The sequence below is a fragment of the Elephantulus edwardii genome, unplaced genomic scaffold, assembly GCF_000299155.1.
Source record: "Elephantulus edwardii isolate Elephantulus edwardi_28Jun2011 unplaced genomic scaffold, EleEdw1.0 scaffold00084, whole genome shotgun sequence".
In the NCBI taxonomy this organism is placed as follows: Eukaryota; Metazoa; Chordata; class Mammalia; order Macroscelidea; family Macroscelididae; genus Elephantulus; species Elephantulus edwardii.
In genome coordinates, this window is record NW_006399834.1 from 9,050,216 (window position 1) to 9,063,810 (window position 13,595).

Consider the following 13,595-nt stretch of genomic DNA (forward strand, 5'->3'; position numbering starts at 1 on the left):
TACAGCAGGGTTTAGGGCTGTTGTGCATAGGGTCGCTATGAGTCGGAAACGACTCGACGGCACATAACAACATCAACAAGGATACTTATGCGTAGAAAAGTAGATCCATGAAAGCGAGGAAGATACACAATGAGATGGATTGACATAGTGATGGCAACAATGAGCTTAAGCTTGGTAGTGACTGTGAAGATGGCCTAAAATAGAGCAACTTTCTCTGTTGCTCATGGTGTCATTATGAGTCCTAGTCAACTTGATTGCAACTAACAATAAGAAAAAACAATAAAAAGGCTGCATCAGAGGCACCCTTTCCTCTAAGAAAGAAGCTATTTACATGAGAGCTGGAAGTCCCTTGTCCCTAAGTCACACAGAGCTCCTGTCTTCCTAGTGCTATCTGACCATTAGAACTTAAACTAGCCAATCTATTATCTGTGGGAAATTCAACATGTCATTTCTGATTGGCTACTTCAGGCAGGAATTATGACTTTTACTTTCCTGTATGCCCCAGTGGCACACTACCAGGTACACAAGAAGTGAAAATTGCTTTTAAAATGTGAACTAGAAATAACAATCACAATTTTGAAAATAAAAAAAAAAAAAGAAAAGAAAAAAAAATGTGAACTAGGACAGTGCCTCCACTGTGAGGGGGAGGAAGTTGGGGAGAGGCAGTGTGGGGAGGAAGTGAGGGAGAGAAAATGGGAGGAGGAAGTGGAGCAGGAAGTGGGGGGAAGTGGGGGAGGAAGAAGGGGAAGTGGGGAGCAGGAGTGGGCGTGAAACGGGGTACTCAGAAACTTACACATTTTCATTTTATAGACTTTTACAAAATAATGTATGGATATATTTTCATTTTTCTATATTATCTCGAAAAATATAAATCAGGGGCTACTTAATGCATAAAATTTAGCTTATAATAACAAAAACAAGATATCATTATTTCTTAAAAATTAGGTGACAGCCCTTCTATAAAAGTGTAAACCAGGGAGTGAGATGCCTCTTACCTTTTTTCTATTTTTAAGGAGTGCTTTGCTTATTCGGGGCTTCTTTCCATTCCAAATGAAACTGGAGATTACCTTTTCCATCTCCTTGACGAATGGGATTGGTATTTGTATTGGGATTGCATTGAATGTGTCAATTGCCTTTGGTAGTATTGCCATTTTCACAATATTGAGTCTTCCAATCCATGAGCAAGGGATATTCTTCCACTTCTCCAAGTCTCTTTTTGTTTCTTGTAGTAATGTTTTGTAATTTTCTTTGAATAGATCCTTTGTGCTTCTGGTTAGATTTACTCCCAAGTATTTAATCTTATGATTAGCTATTGTGAAGGGTATTGATTTTCTTAACTCCAGCTCTGTATTCTCTTTGTCACTGTAGAGAAATCCAACTGAATTTTGTGCCACTGTTGTAGAATAAGACTGACATCAGGGTTGGGGTAAGACTGAGAAAAACTGGATAGATTATGTATAGCACATTGAAACAGATGAGGGAGAGAACAGTTTAAAAGTGATATATGATAGGGTATTATGGTTCTCACAGGAATCCAGAATTAAGGTTGCATAATGGAGTGCATTTTGGGCAGGAGGATTGTATACCAATGAAGGAATTTATCTTTTGCTTTTCGAAGAGAGGAGCAAACTGGGAGGGTGGGTATAGAAAAAAGTGTAAAAATGAATGAATGGAAATTCAAAATCTCTGTAAATGTTCATTAAAATTAATAAAATAAAATTTTTTTAAAAGTTTAAACCAAATTATGACTGAACTAGATACATCTTAATAGTCGCAGGTATAGCCTACTATATACTGGGACTTCACACATTGTCCAAAATGATAAAATATTTGGTTATAATGTCATTGTTTGTTGTGTATCATGGAGTCAGAAGCAACCCATAGCTGACACTCAGGTGAGTTTCAGAGAAAGTTAACCTGCATGGGAGGAGATTGCCCATCTTTTTCCTGCAGAACAGCTGGTGGCCTTGAACCACATGCCTTCAGAATTGCAGGACAGCTTCTTGTCACTAGGGTACCAGAGCTCCCTAGTGAATCTTATATTTTTACCAATCATAAACAGATTTTTAACCAATCATAAAAGCTTATGCCAAACATTAAAATCTATAAAACTGAGATCTGGATAATGACTAAGGATGAAAGAAGAATAGATGCCTTTTATGTGTGGTGCTGGAGATGAGTATTAAACATGGACCGCCAAGAGAACAAACAGGTCTGTCCTGGAGAAGATGAAATCAGGCTGCTCCTTCTCACATACTTTGGACATGTTGCCAGGAAGGACCAATCTTTGAAGGACGCCATACTTGGTAGGGTAGAGGGTCAATGCAGGAGAGGAAAACCCTGGATTAACACAGTGACTGTGGCAACGGGAGCAAGTGTGTCAAAGACAGGATAGGTAGGACAAGATTCAGAGCTATTGTTCATATGACCATTATGAGCCATAGACAACTCCATTGTAAATAACAACAAATAAAACTGGCATGCTTCCTATAGAATCCTGAAATTTTAGCAAATGTTGTGTATAAAAATGGGTGCCACGATCATGTAAAGTCGAACAAGCTACTTTATTCTATAACGTAGAACTTCTGTATGTTGAAATGCAGTATGAATCACCAAAAGGGTGGTATGGAATACAGTATTTTTCAGCATCTCTTAACATCCTTCAAGGAGCAGGCCCTTTGATACCAGAAAAGTGCACCAGAATTAAAGGGACCAGAACACCTCTTTTTCTAGTGTTCTCCTTAGGATAGCCAACATAGATATGGTCCAAATTTTATTACATACTACAATAGTTTCTATAAAACTGTATTAGCCTGGTGGAATTCTCCATAATCCATATATAACATGACTGTTTTAACCTCAAACTGGTTGTTGTTTTGTTGTTGTTGATTGCCTTTGAGTCGAGTATTACTCATAGTGACCCTTTGAAAAAAAAGGCTTGAACCCCTCTACAACTATCAACATTTATCGAAGTTCACAGGGTTTCCGGAGGCATGTTATTTAGGGAGTGGATGCCACTCCTGCTTCCAAACCTGTCATAGCACAGAGAATTATTCATCAACTCTAATTGCTTGAATAACATTCAGGTTCACATACTGAAGAAAAAAAAATCTAAGTGATCAAGGCATTTATCTCCCTCTTTCATACTATATCTCATGTCTTGCCAAAAAAAAAAATTCTCTTCAAATGAAATATATCAATAAGAATAAGAAGTGTGCCGTGTGCAGTCCTATAATAGTAACTATGGATAATGACTTAGAGGTTAGTTATTAGGCTGAAGTAGAACTGAAGAACTCAGATTTTGTGTTGTTGCAGTTGTTATGTGCCATCAGTCACCTGTGACTCATAACATCCTTGTGTACATCTTCTCCGAACCTTGCTCTATTCTGAGCCAATCTTAACTATTTCTGACACATTTACTCCCATTAACCCAGTGACTGAGTGAACCCATCTCATTCAAGGTCTTCTTTTGCACTGTCCCGTCACCCTCCCAAGCATGGTGTCCCTTTCCAAGGACTGGTCCCTCCTTGCAACATGCCCAATGTATGTTAGATGGAGCTTTAGAATCCTTGCCTCCAAGCAGCAGCCTGGTTTCACCCTCTCCAGGACAAATCTGTTTGTTTTCCCAGCATTCCATCATATATTCAATACTCTTCTCCAGCACCACAACTCAAAGTCACCAATTCTCCTTCTCTCATCTCTAGTCATTGTCTAGCTTTCTGACAAAGAACACATAGTTGCCAAGACCTTGGCCTGGATGAAGCACATCTAAATCTCTAGAATGACAATTATTGCTCTTTAATATTCTGGAGATGTCCATGACAACAAACTTTCCCAATGCAATTAATCTTTTGCTCTCCTGGCTGCAGGTAACCAAGAGTGTGTGGGAAATGGAATTCTGGGGTCTCAAAAATTTTACCTTATTCAGGCTTATCCTTGTTTTCTCAGAATGAATTGCATATACATTTTTCTCTTGAGAGACAGAAATCCTTAAACCAACCTTTTTCCCCTTCCCAATAAATTAGAGTACATAATGCTTTTTTTTATTCTAAGAAAAAGTATAATTGAAATGTAATCTCTTCCTCTTGATGTATTCTTAAAAGGATGTAAATTATATTTATCATGGCTTTTTGTAAGATTCTTCATCATCTGGGTAGTATAAAAATTGCTGAAAATAACCTCAAAGGAATATTTCTTAAACTTATAAGCCTCAATATCTTGGAATGAGGCATCAACAGTGCATTGGAAACAAAAGTTTGGATTCAAAATAGCATGTGGATACCTGTTTTTCTCAGCAAAATAATTCAGCCATTGTAATTATTTTTAACAGAATTGGGCTTCACACTGTGGGATAATGAGCTGGAAAATGTATTTGTTTTAAATAAAGGCATTTTCACACTACAAGAACACACAAACATCTAAGAAACCCAAATGCGTCCATCCAGCATGCCTGGTAAAAGAGCCAATTTGATGTTATTTCCAACTGTGTAGAAATAATTTCCTACAAATTCAGGCTACAATGCAAACAGGTGCTTCTTGAAAGAAACCCCATGAACCTAGAATTGCCAAGGACCAGGATAGCTGGGAAATATCAAGATGTTCTCTTTTAAATGACACCCAAACTTCTGGGTCTAATCAGATGCTAACATCAAGTACTGCCTCCAGGTTAGTCACTCATGCACATGTGAGCAAACTGGTCCCTCAAATCACCCTCAGATTTCACCAGGGCTATGAATCTACAACCTTAAGAAATCATACTTTACATTGACAATATAGGATCATGATTCCTGAACAAACCTCAAAAGGGAAGATTTTGTTGTCTTTGGTAGGTGCCATCAAGCCAACTCTGATTCATAGCAACTCTATTAGCAACAGATGTGAATCTTGCCCTATCCTGTCTCGTCCTCACTCTCTCTGACTTGCTTGAGGTCACTGTTATAGTCACAGTGTCAAACCATCTTGTTTGGGTCATCCTCTCTGTCTCTAACCCTCAACTTCTATCAGTGTGAAGTCTTTTTCTAATGCCCTTCTAACAACACGCTCAAAAGATGTGAGACAAAGTTTCCTCATCCTTGCCTACAAGAAGCATCCTGGTTGAATTTCCTCTAAGAAAGACTTCTACACCACAATGCAGAGGCACCAATTTTCCATCTGTCATCCTTATTCATTGTCTAACTTTAAGAAGCATAGAAAGCAACTAAAAATGCCACTGTCTGAATAAGGCACACTTTAGTCTTTAAACTGATATCTTTGTTATTTAGAACTTTGGAGAGGTTCTTGATGAAAGATTTTCCCAATGCTACATGTCTTGATTGCTGTTACCATGGGCATTGATTGTGGATTCAAGTAAAATTAAATCCCTGACACCTTCACCCTTTTCTTATCATGGTGTTCCTTATATATCCCGTGGTGACAGGTTTGGTTTTCTTGATGTTGAGATATAATCCATATTGAAGTCTTTGATCTCCTGCCACAAATGCCTCAAGTCTTCTTCACTTTCTCTAAGGAAGATTGTGTCATCTGCATAACGTAGGTTTTTAATGATTCTTCTTCCAGTCCTGATTCCATATTCCTCTTTGTGCCCAGCTTCTCAAATTATTTTCTCAGTGTACATATTGAACAGATATACAGGAAAGACACAACGTTGATACAAATCCTTCCTGATTTTAGATTATGCAGTGCACTTCTGTTCTTTTCAGATAAACCAAATGAAATTAACCTTCAATCTTAACTCCAAGAACCTCACTTTTCCAAGCAAATGAAAGGCAAAGATGAAACTAAAAGAGAAAAATAACAGAATGGACATAGGGAAAAGGTAAGTGGAATAGCCATAAAGGGTCAAGTAAAAAAAATGGAACAAATAGTAACTCCACAGACTAGCAAACTGAATTAAGCAACAGGAACAAATGGTGAAATGAATGCAATTCAAAGAAAGGGATCATAAATTATCTTAGATTTTTAATAAAAATTTTCACTAGTGCTACATTTGCTCTGAGGGCTACAGACTCTGGAGCCTGGTGTTAACTGTGTTTGGGGAGGGCACTGTTCTAAGTGGTACAGCAATTATCTGTCAGTTTGCTCTATTGAAATACCTTGGGGTTGCTGTGATACTTAAATTTGTGCCACTGATGTGTCAAATGTCATAAGGGTTATGCATGGCAGACAGGTTTTGGTGGAGCCTCCTGATTAAAACTTATGAGGAAGCAGGATGTGTCATCTACTTGCTAAATAATGGGCTTTTGAAAACCTTATGAACATGGTGACTGCTACAGGAGGTTCTTGTGTGCCAAGAAGTGTAAGGATGGGGCAGGATAGAACAGTGCTCAGATCTTTTGTTCATAGGCTCACTATGAGTCATACAGGACTTGACAGCACTAACAACACATTAATTTAAGCATAGAGCATTTAGATTGATGTTAAACACAAAGAAATGCTGAATAAATACTATTATACTATTTTCATTTCTTGCTTGGATCACAGCTCAGTGTCAGTACTCATACATAACTCTGCCTGAAGTTTCCTGTTAGATCTTTATTGGATGTCAACAAATTGAATAATTATCAATTTTATTTCTTGTAGATTTCCTTTGCTAACTCTCTAAATGATCCTATTTGCCACCAAAATGGGTAGCCTGAAAAGACAGTCACTAAACAAATAGAATTTCTCCAAAATGATATGAAGTGTGTCCTGAACTGCTATTCAGCAAAAGGTTTCCATGTAACAAACTAAGGATTGTGCCAGGAAATATGCTAATTTTCCAAAATCTATCTACAACTACAAAAGAGATGTTACTTAAAGCTGCTGAAAGTGTACCTTGAGGCCACAGTTTATTTTCATAGTCACATCACTAATTTCTATATGGCCTAAGTGTTGAAAGGGATGAAATTAAGTGAACTTAAATATTATAAAGAGTTTAGATTGCTCTCTTTTATTTTTACATTGTGTTCAGCATGTAATTGTCAAAAAAAAATATTTTTCCTATGTTAGTTTACCTTAAACTTCTGATAGATGAGCTCCCACTCCAACTGCAACTGTCAAGAGTTGATTCAGACTCACTCAACCCTCCGCTGGGTTTACCATACTGCACATCTTCACAGAAGGAGATGGCTTATCTTTCTCTGTTGTAGCAGCTGATTAATTTGAACTGCTGGAGAGGCTCAGCCTTTTAGTTTGCAACACAATATGAGAACTACACCACCAGCGTTCCTTGAATTCACACTAAAAAGTAAATATAACAATATTTTAGAGTTGGTGTTGGTGCTCTCTATAGATTTTTTGATGTGTTATAAAAATAAGTCACATTCAAATTAAAGCAGGAAGGAAGAAATGTTTCAAGAACCCACACAAAGTTATGTGGGAAAGCAAAATATAGCCTCTGACTTTCAGCATTAGTGCCATGAAGTCAGTTCCAACTCATAGTGAGCCAAACCAAGCACTAATTAGTCCTGTGCTATCTGCACAATCTCTGCTGTTTAAGTCCATTGCTGCAGCCACTGTGCTAATACATCACACTGAAGGTCTTTCTCTCTCTTCCCCCTGCCCCCCGATCCTCTACTTTATCAAGCATGTCCCTCTCAAGGAACTGACTTCCTTCTGAGTCTCACCATCCTTGATTCTAAGGAGCATTCTGATTGTACATTTTCCAAGATCTATTTGTTCTGGCAGTCCCTGGTACATTCAACATCTGTCGCCAACACTAAATGCAAAGGAATAAATTCTTTTTTAGTCTTCCTTATTTAGTGTCGACTTTTCACAAGTGTATAGAGGTGATTAAAAATACCCTGGCTTGAGTAGGACACATTTTATTCTTCAAAATGACATTCATAGCACTTTAAAAAGGTGTTTTGAGCCAGATCTACCCAAGGCAGTATGCTATTTGATTTCTTGATTGTTACTTCCATTAGTGTTAATTATGAATTCACATAAAATGAAATCTTGACAACTTCAATCTTTTCTACACTTACCATGATGTTGCTCCCTGATCTAGTTGTGGGTTGTTGTTTGTTTCTTGATGTTGAGATATAATCTATACTGAAGGCTGTTTTCTTTAATCTTCACCAGCAAGTGCTTCATATGTTCTTCACTTTCAGCAAGCGAAATTGTGATATCTGCATATCTCAGGTAGGTAATGAAGGAGGTTGTTTCTAATCCTAGTGCTGTGTTCTTTTTCATACAATTCAGCTTCTCAGATTACTGTTCAATATGTTATTGTTGTTATGTGCTGTCAAGTCGCTTGTGACTCATAGCAACTCTATGTACAACAGCCCTAAACCCTGCTGTGTCCTGTGCCAATCTCACTGTCTCCGACACATCTACCCCCATTACTCCAGTCACTGAATCAATCCATTTGATCGAGGAGGGTCTTACTCTCCTGTGTTGTCCTTCCACCCTCCCAAGCATAACCTTCTACAAAGACAGGAACCTCCTTGCTACATGTCCAAAGCTGCAAAATCTTTGCCTCCTTCTTTAACCATCTCCAGGATAAACCTGTTTGTTTTCTTAGCAGTCCACAGTATATTCAATACTCTTCTCCAGCACCACAGCCCAAAGCCATCAATTCTTTCTATCTTTCCTAGTCATTGTCAGCTCTCTCACATGCATAGCAAGTGAAAGACCATAGCCTGTATCAGGTGCATCTTAGTCTCCAGAGTGACACCATTGCTCTTCAGTACTTTGGAGAGGTCCCTAACAGCAGACTATTCCATCACAATACGTCTTTTAATTTTCTGTCAAGAGTGTTGACTGTGGACCCAAGCAAACTAAAGCTGTTAACAATCTTAATTCTTTCACCATCCATCCTGATGCTGTCAGTTGACCCAGTGGTGAGAAGCTTTGTTTTCTTCACATTGAGCCTTAATTCATATTGAAGGCTGCAGTCCTTAACCCTCTGCAGCAAGCGTTTCAGGCCCTCCTCATTTTCAGCAAGCAGGGTTGTATCATCTGTGTAACACAGATTGTTGATGAATCTACCTCCAATCCTGATGCCACACTTCTCCTCACACAGCCCAGCCTCCCAAATTATCTGTTCTGCATATAGGTTGAAAAGGTATGGAGCTAGGACACATTCCTGGTGTACACCCTTCCCAATTTTGCACTATACAATGTTTCCTTGCTCTATTCTAATGACTGACTCCTGGTACTATTACTATTATTTTAATTTACCACTTATGCTTTATATATTTCATGCTGAGCCTGTATCTTAGTTATCTTTAGACGACATAGATACATTTCTAGATGTTTTATCAGAGGTTGTATTGAAGTCTCCAGCTACTATAGTAGTGTTGTCTTTTTTCTTTATCAGTTTTGCCGTTTTGTTAATGTTTGTTTTATATATTTTGTAGGTCCTTCATTTGGTGCATAGATATTTATTATTGTTATATCTTCTTGTTCTGTTGACCCTTTATTCATTATATAGTGACCTTTTTTATGATTATTTTTTTGCATTGAAATGCATTTTATCAGAAGTTAATATCACCATTCCTGTTTATTTCAGATTGCCATTTGTTTGGTATACTTTCCCCCATCCTTTTATTTATAGTCTTTATATTCATTTTTTAGGTTTCTCTCTTGTATGTAGCATATTGATGGATTTTGGTTTTTTATCCAATCTGCTACTCTTTTTCTCTTCAGCGGTGCATTTAAAGCCTTTACATTCAGTGAGATTACTGAGAGGCAAGGTTTTGTTGTTATAATTTTGTTGAGTTCTTTTGGGTGATGTTGCTAGTTACTTTGGCCCATCCTGCTTTCTGTGGCACCTCTGTAAGAAGGACTTCTCTCAGTGTTTCCTGAAATGCTGGTCTTGTTTTTATGACTTCCCTTAGGTTCTGTTCTTCTGTGATTATCTTGATCACTCCTTCATATATGATGGACAATTTTTCTGGGTATAATATTCTTGGTTGACAGTTGTGTTGTTTGAGTGTTCGATATATGTCATTCTGTTGTCATCTTGCTCACATGGCTTCTGCTGAGAAATCAGCACTTACTCTTATTTGCTCTCCCTTATAGGTTATTCTTTGTTTCTCCCTTGCTCTTTCAGAATTCTCTCCTTATCTTTGGTTCTGCCAAATTTGACTATAATATGTCTTGGTGTTTTTCTTTTGGGGTCTGTTCTACATGGTGTTCTCTCAGCTTCTTGAATATATAGTCTCTCATCCTAAACATGGTTTCCTTACTTGACAATGCAGGTTCAGGACTTGGGGATGCACTGAGCATTCTACAGATGGTGAGCTTCCTCATACGGGTTTTACAGGAATAGGTATACAAAAAACCAGCAGCCAGGTATTGATTGTGGGACACACCACCAACTACTTACATGCAAGTTCAAGCTGAAGCTAAAAAAGGTTAAATCAAATCCACAGGAACCAGAATTTGATCTTGAGTCTATCCCACTTGAATTTCAAAATCATCTCAGAAACAAATTTGAATCCTTAAATACTAATGATCAACTGTGTGAGGCTATCAAGAATATCATCCATGAAAAATGCAAAAGGTCTTTACAAAAACAGAGGAGAAAGAAAAGACCAAGAAGGATGTTAGACATGACTCTTAATATTTCATTAGAGCACCGAGAAGCCAAAGCAAAGTGAAGAAATTAATTCATTAAGGAGCTGAATAGAAGATTTCAAATGGCAGCTCCAAAAGACCAAGCAAAGTATTATGATAAAATGTACAAAGAGCTGGAGTCAGAAAATCAAAAGGGATAAGTCAGTTGGCATTTCTTAAGCTGATGGAACTGAAGAACTAAGTCAAGCCTGGAGTTGAAATATATAAGGATGCTTTGAGAAGAATATTAAATAATCCAGCAAGCATTAAAAGAAGATAGGAGGAGTAAACAGAGGCACTGTACCAAAAAGAATTGGCTGACAAAGAAGAATTTCATGAAACAACATAGGAAAAAGAGCCTGTGGTGATGAAGGAAAAAAGTTTAAGCAGACCTGAAGTAATTTCATTCACTATCAACAAGTCAATATTGATTCATAATGAGCCTTCCAGCTTCTAGGAAGGTAAATCTTAACAGGAGGATACTGTCTACCTTTCTCCTGGAGAAGTCTAGTGGGTTAGAACTCCTAGAGATTCACTGCTTCTTGGTGAGCAGCACAATGTGCCATGAACAATGCCACCAGAGCTAATTTAGGTAAATTTAGAAATAACTAGTACACTGGATACTTTGACTGAAATCTGGCAACTAAAAAGAAATAATTAAGTATTGTTTTATTTTTCTTGTATAAACTATATTTAAGGATAAGTTAATAGTCATAGCTGGTGAGATTGCTAGATTGTTAGAGTGTTTTTTAGCAGAATTCCCATGAACAAATGTTAAAGAAATAACAGAATTTAAAATGCCTTTTGAGAAAGTGCCAAACTGCCTTCCAGAGTGGTTGTACAATTTCCCAATCCTACCAGCAATGTATAAGAGTTCCTTTCTCATCACATCTTTTCTAACATTTATTGCTTGCTGCCCTGTTAAACTTTGCCCCTGATACTAGAATGAGATAGTACCTCATTGTGGTTTTGATTTGCATCTCTCTTATTGTCAGTGATTTGGTGCATTTCTTCATGTGTTTGTTTGCCATTCAAATATCTTCCTCTGTGAAAATTCTTTCAATGTCTTTTGCCCATTTTGTAATTGGGTTATCAGTCTTTTTCTTGTGGAGGTGGAGGAGTATTCTGTAAACTTTTGTTATAAGATTTCTTGTCTGAGATGGTATTACCTAATGTTTGTTCCTAGTCTGTAAATTTTCTTTTCACACTGTTGGAAAAAGTTTTGATGTGCACATGGAATTAATCTTTAGAAGGTCTATTCCACTACTTCTTTTCTTACTCCAGCTCATTGTGCATTTCATTGTAATATTTTACTTTGTCATCCTGCACTTACTTTTGAAATCTTCTGTTCAGCTCTTTAGTATCTTGAATTCTTCCATGTGCTTTGACTTCTCTGTACTCCAGTGCAATATTCAGAGTTTCTTCTGACATCCATTTTGGTCTTTCCTTCCTCTTCTTTGTAATGAACATTTGCCCTCTTCTTGGATGATACCCTTAATATCCTCCCACAACTCATCTGGTCTTTGCTTATTCATGTTCAAGGCCTCAGACCTGTTCTTGAGATGGTTCTGAAATTCAGGGAGGATAGACTCAAAGTTATAATTGGGTTCCCATGGATTCGGTTTAATTTTCCTCACCTTCAGCTTGAACTTGCATATAAGCAGTTGGTGGTCTGTTCCACGATCAGCTCCTGGCCTAGTTTTCACAGCTGATATTGAGCTTCTCCAGCAGTTCTTTCCTCAGATGTAAACGATCTATCTGATTCCTATGCATACCATCAGGTGAGATCTATGTGTATAACCTGCATTTATGTCTCTTAAAAATGTATTTGCGATGAATAAGTCATTAATTGTGCAAAATTCAATCATTCTATCTCCAGCTCCATTTCTGTCTCCGAGTCTATGTTTTTCGACTACTGATTCTTCTTATCTGTTCCCAACTTTTGCATTCCAGTCACGCATTATTACCACGCATCTTGATTGCATGTTCGATTGATCTCTGACTGTAAAAGTTGGTAGAAATCTTCTATTTCCTCTTCTTTGGCTCTGGTTGTTGGTGTATATATCTGAATGATAGTGGTATTCACTGGACTTCCTTGTATATGTATGGATGTTATCCTGTCACTCACAATATTGTACTTCAAGACAAATCTAGAAATGGCTTTTCTAACTCTGAAAGCAACCCCATTTTTCCTCACTTTTTCATCTCCAGATAAATATCATATAATCATCCCATTCAAAATGTCCCATGCCGGTCCATCTCATCTCACCAATGCCTAGTATGTCAATATTTATGTGTTCCATTTCCTCCTTAACAATATATAATTTTCCTATATTCATGGTTCTCACATTCCCTGTTCCAATCACTAGTGTTTGCTTATAACTGTTCCTCTTCCTTTGTATTTCCATACTCAGTTGCCCTTTCTGTCATTCTACGTGTTTTCTGTTGTACAAAGGGTTTTCAGAGGCCTGCTATTTCAGAAGTGGGTGGCCAATCCTTCTTCCTAGTATGTCTTGATCTGAATGTTCAGATTTAGAGAAGTATCCAACAGATAAGCACTTTACAGAAAAAGTGAAAATATATCCCTTATTGTGGAATTAAGCTTTAGTTTCAGTGTTGTCCCTGCCCTTGGCACAAGTGTCCTGACCCACTTATTTCTTTGCTCCACCATCCATCAAGATACCACTCCACTTCTACCCACTCCCTTCAACATCTGTCTCCCATTGTCTAGCCCTTGGTCAAACTCGCTCAGCACTTCTTGAGCTCAAGGAACCGAAGAACAAATTCAAACCTTGAGTTGCTATAATCAAGGATGCCTTCGGCAGAGTATTAAATGATCCAGAAGGTATCAAAAGAAGATGGAAAGAATCTAGTGAGTCATTATATTGAAAGGAATTGGCAGACACAGAAGAATTTAATGAAACAACATATGAGCAAGAGCCTATGGTGATGAAGGAAGACGTTCAAGCTGCTTTGAAGGAAATAACAAAAAATAAGGCCCCAGGAATAGATGGTATACCAATTGACATATTTCAGCTAAGAGATGCTGCCCT

The 13,595-nt window shown here is 37.7% G+C and overlaps 1 pseudogene; it reads left to right on the plus strand.

The window, feature by feature from the left end:
- Positions 1-10,159: 10,159 nt before the first annotated feature.
- LOC102868797 overlaps positions 10,160-13,595 on the plus strand; it is an 11,768-nt pseudogene continuing 8,332 nt past the window's right edge.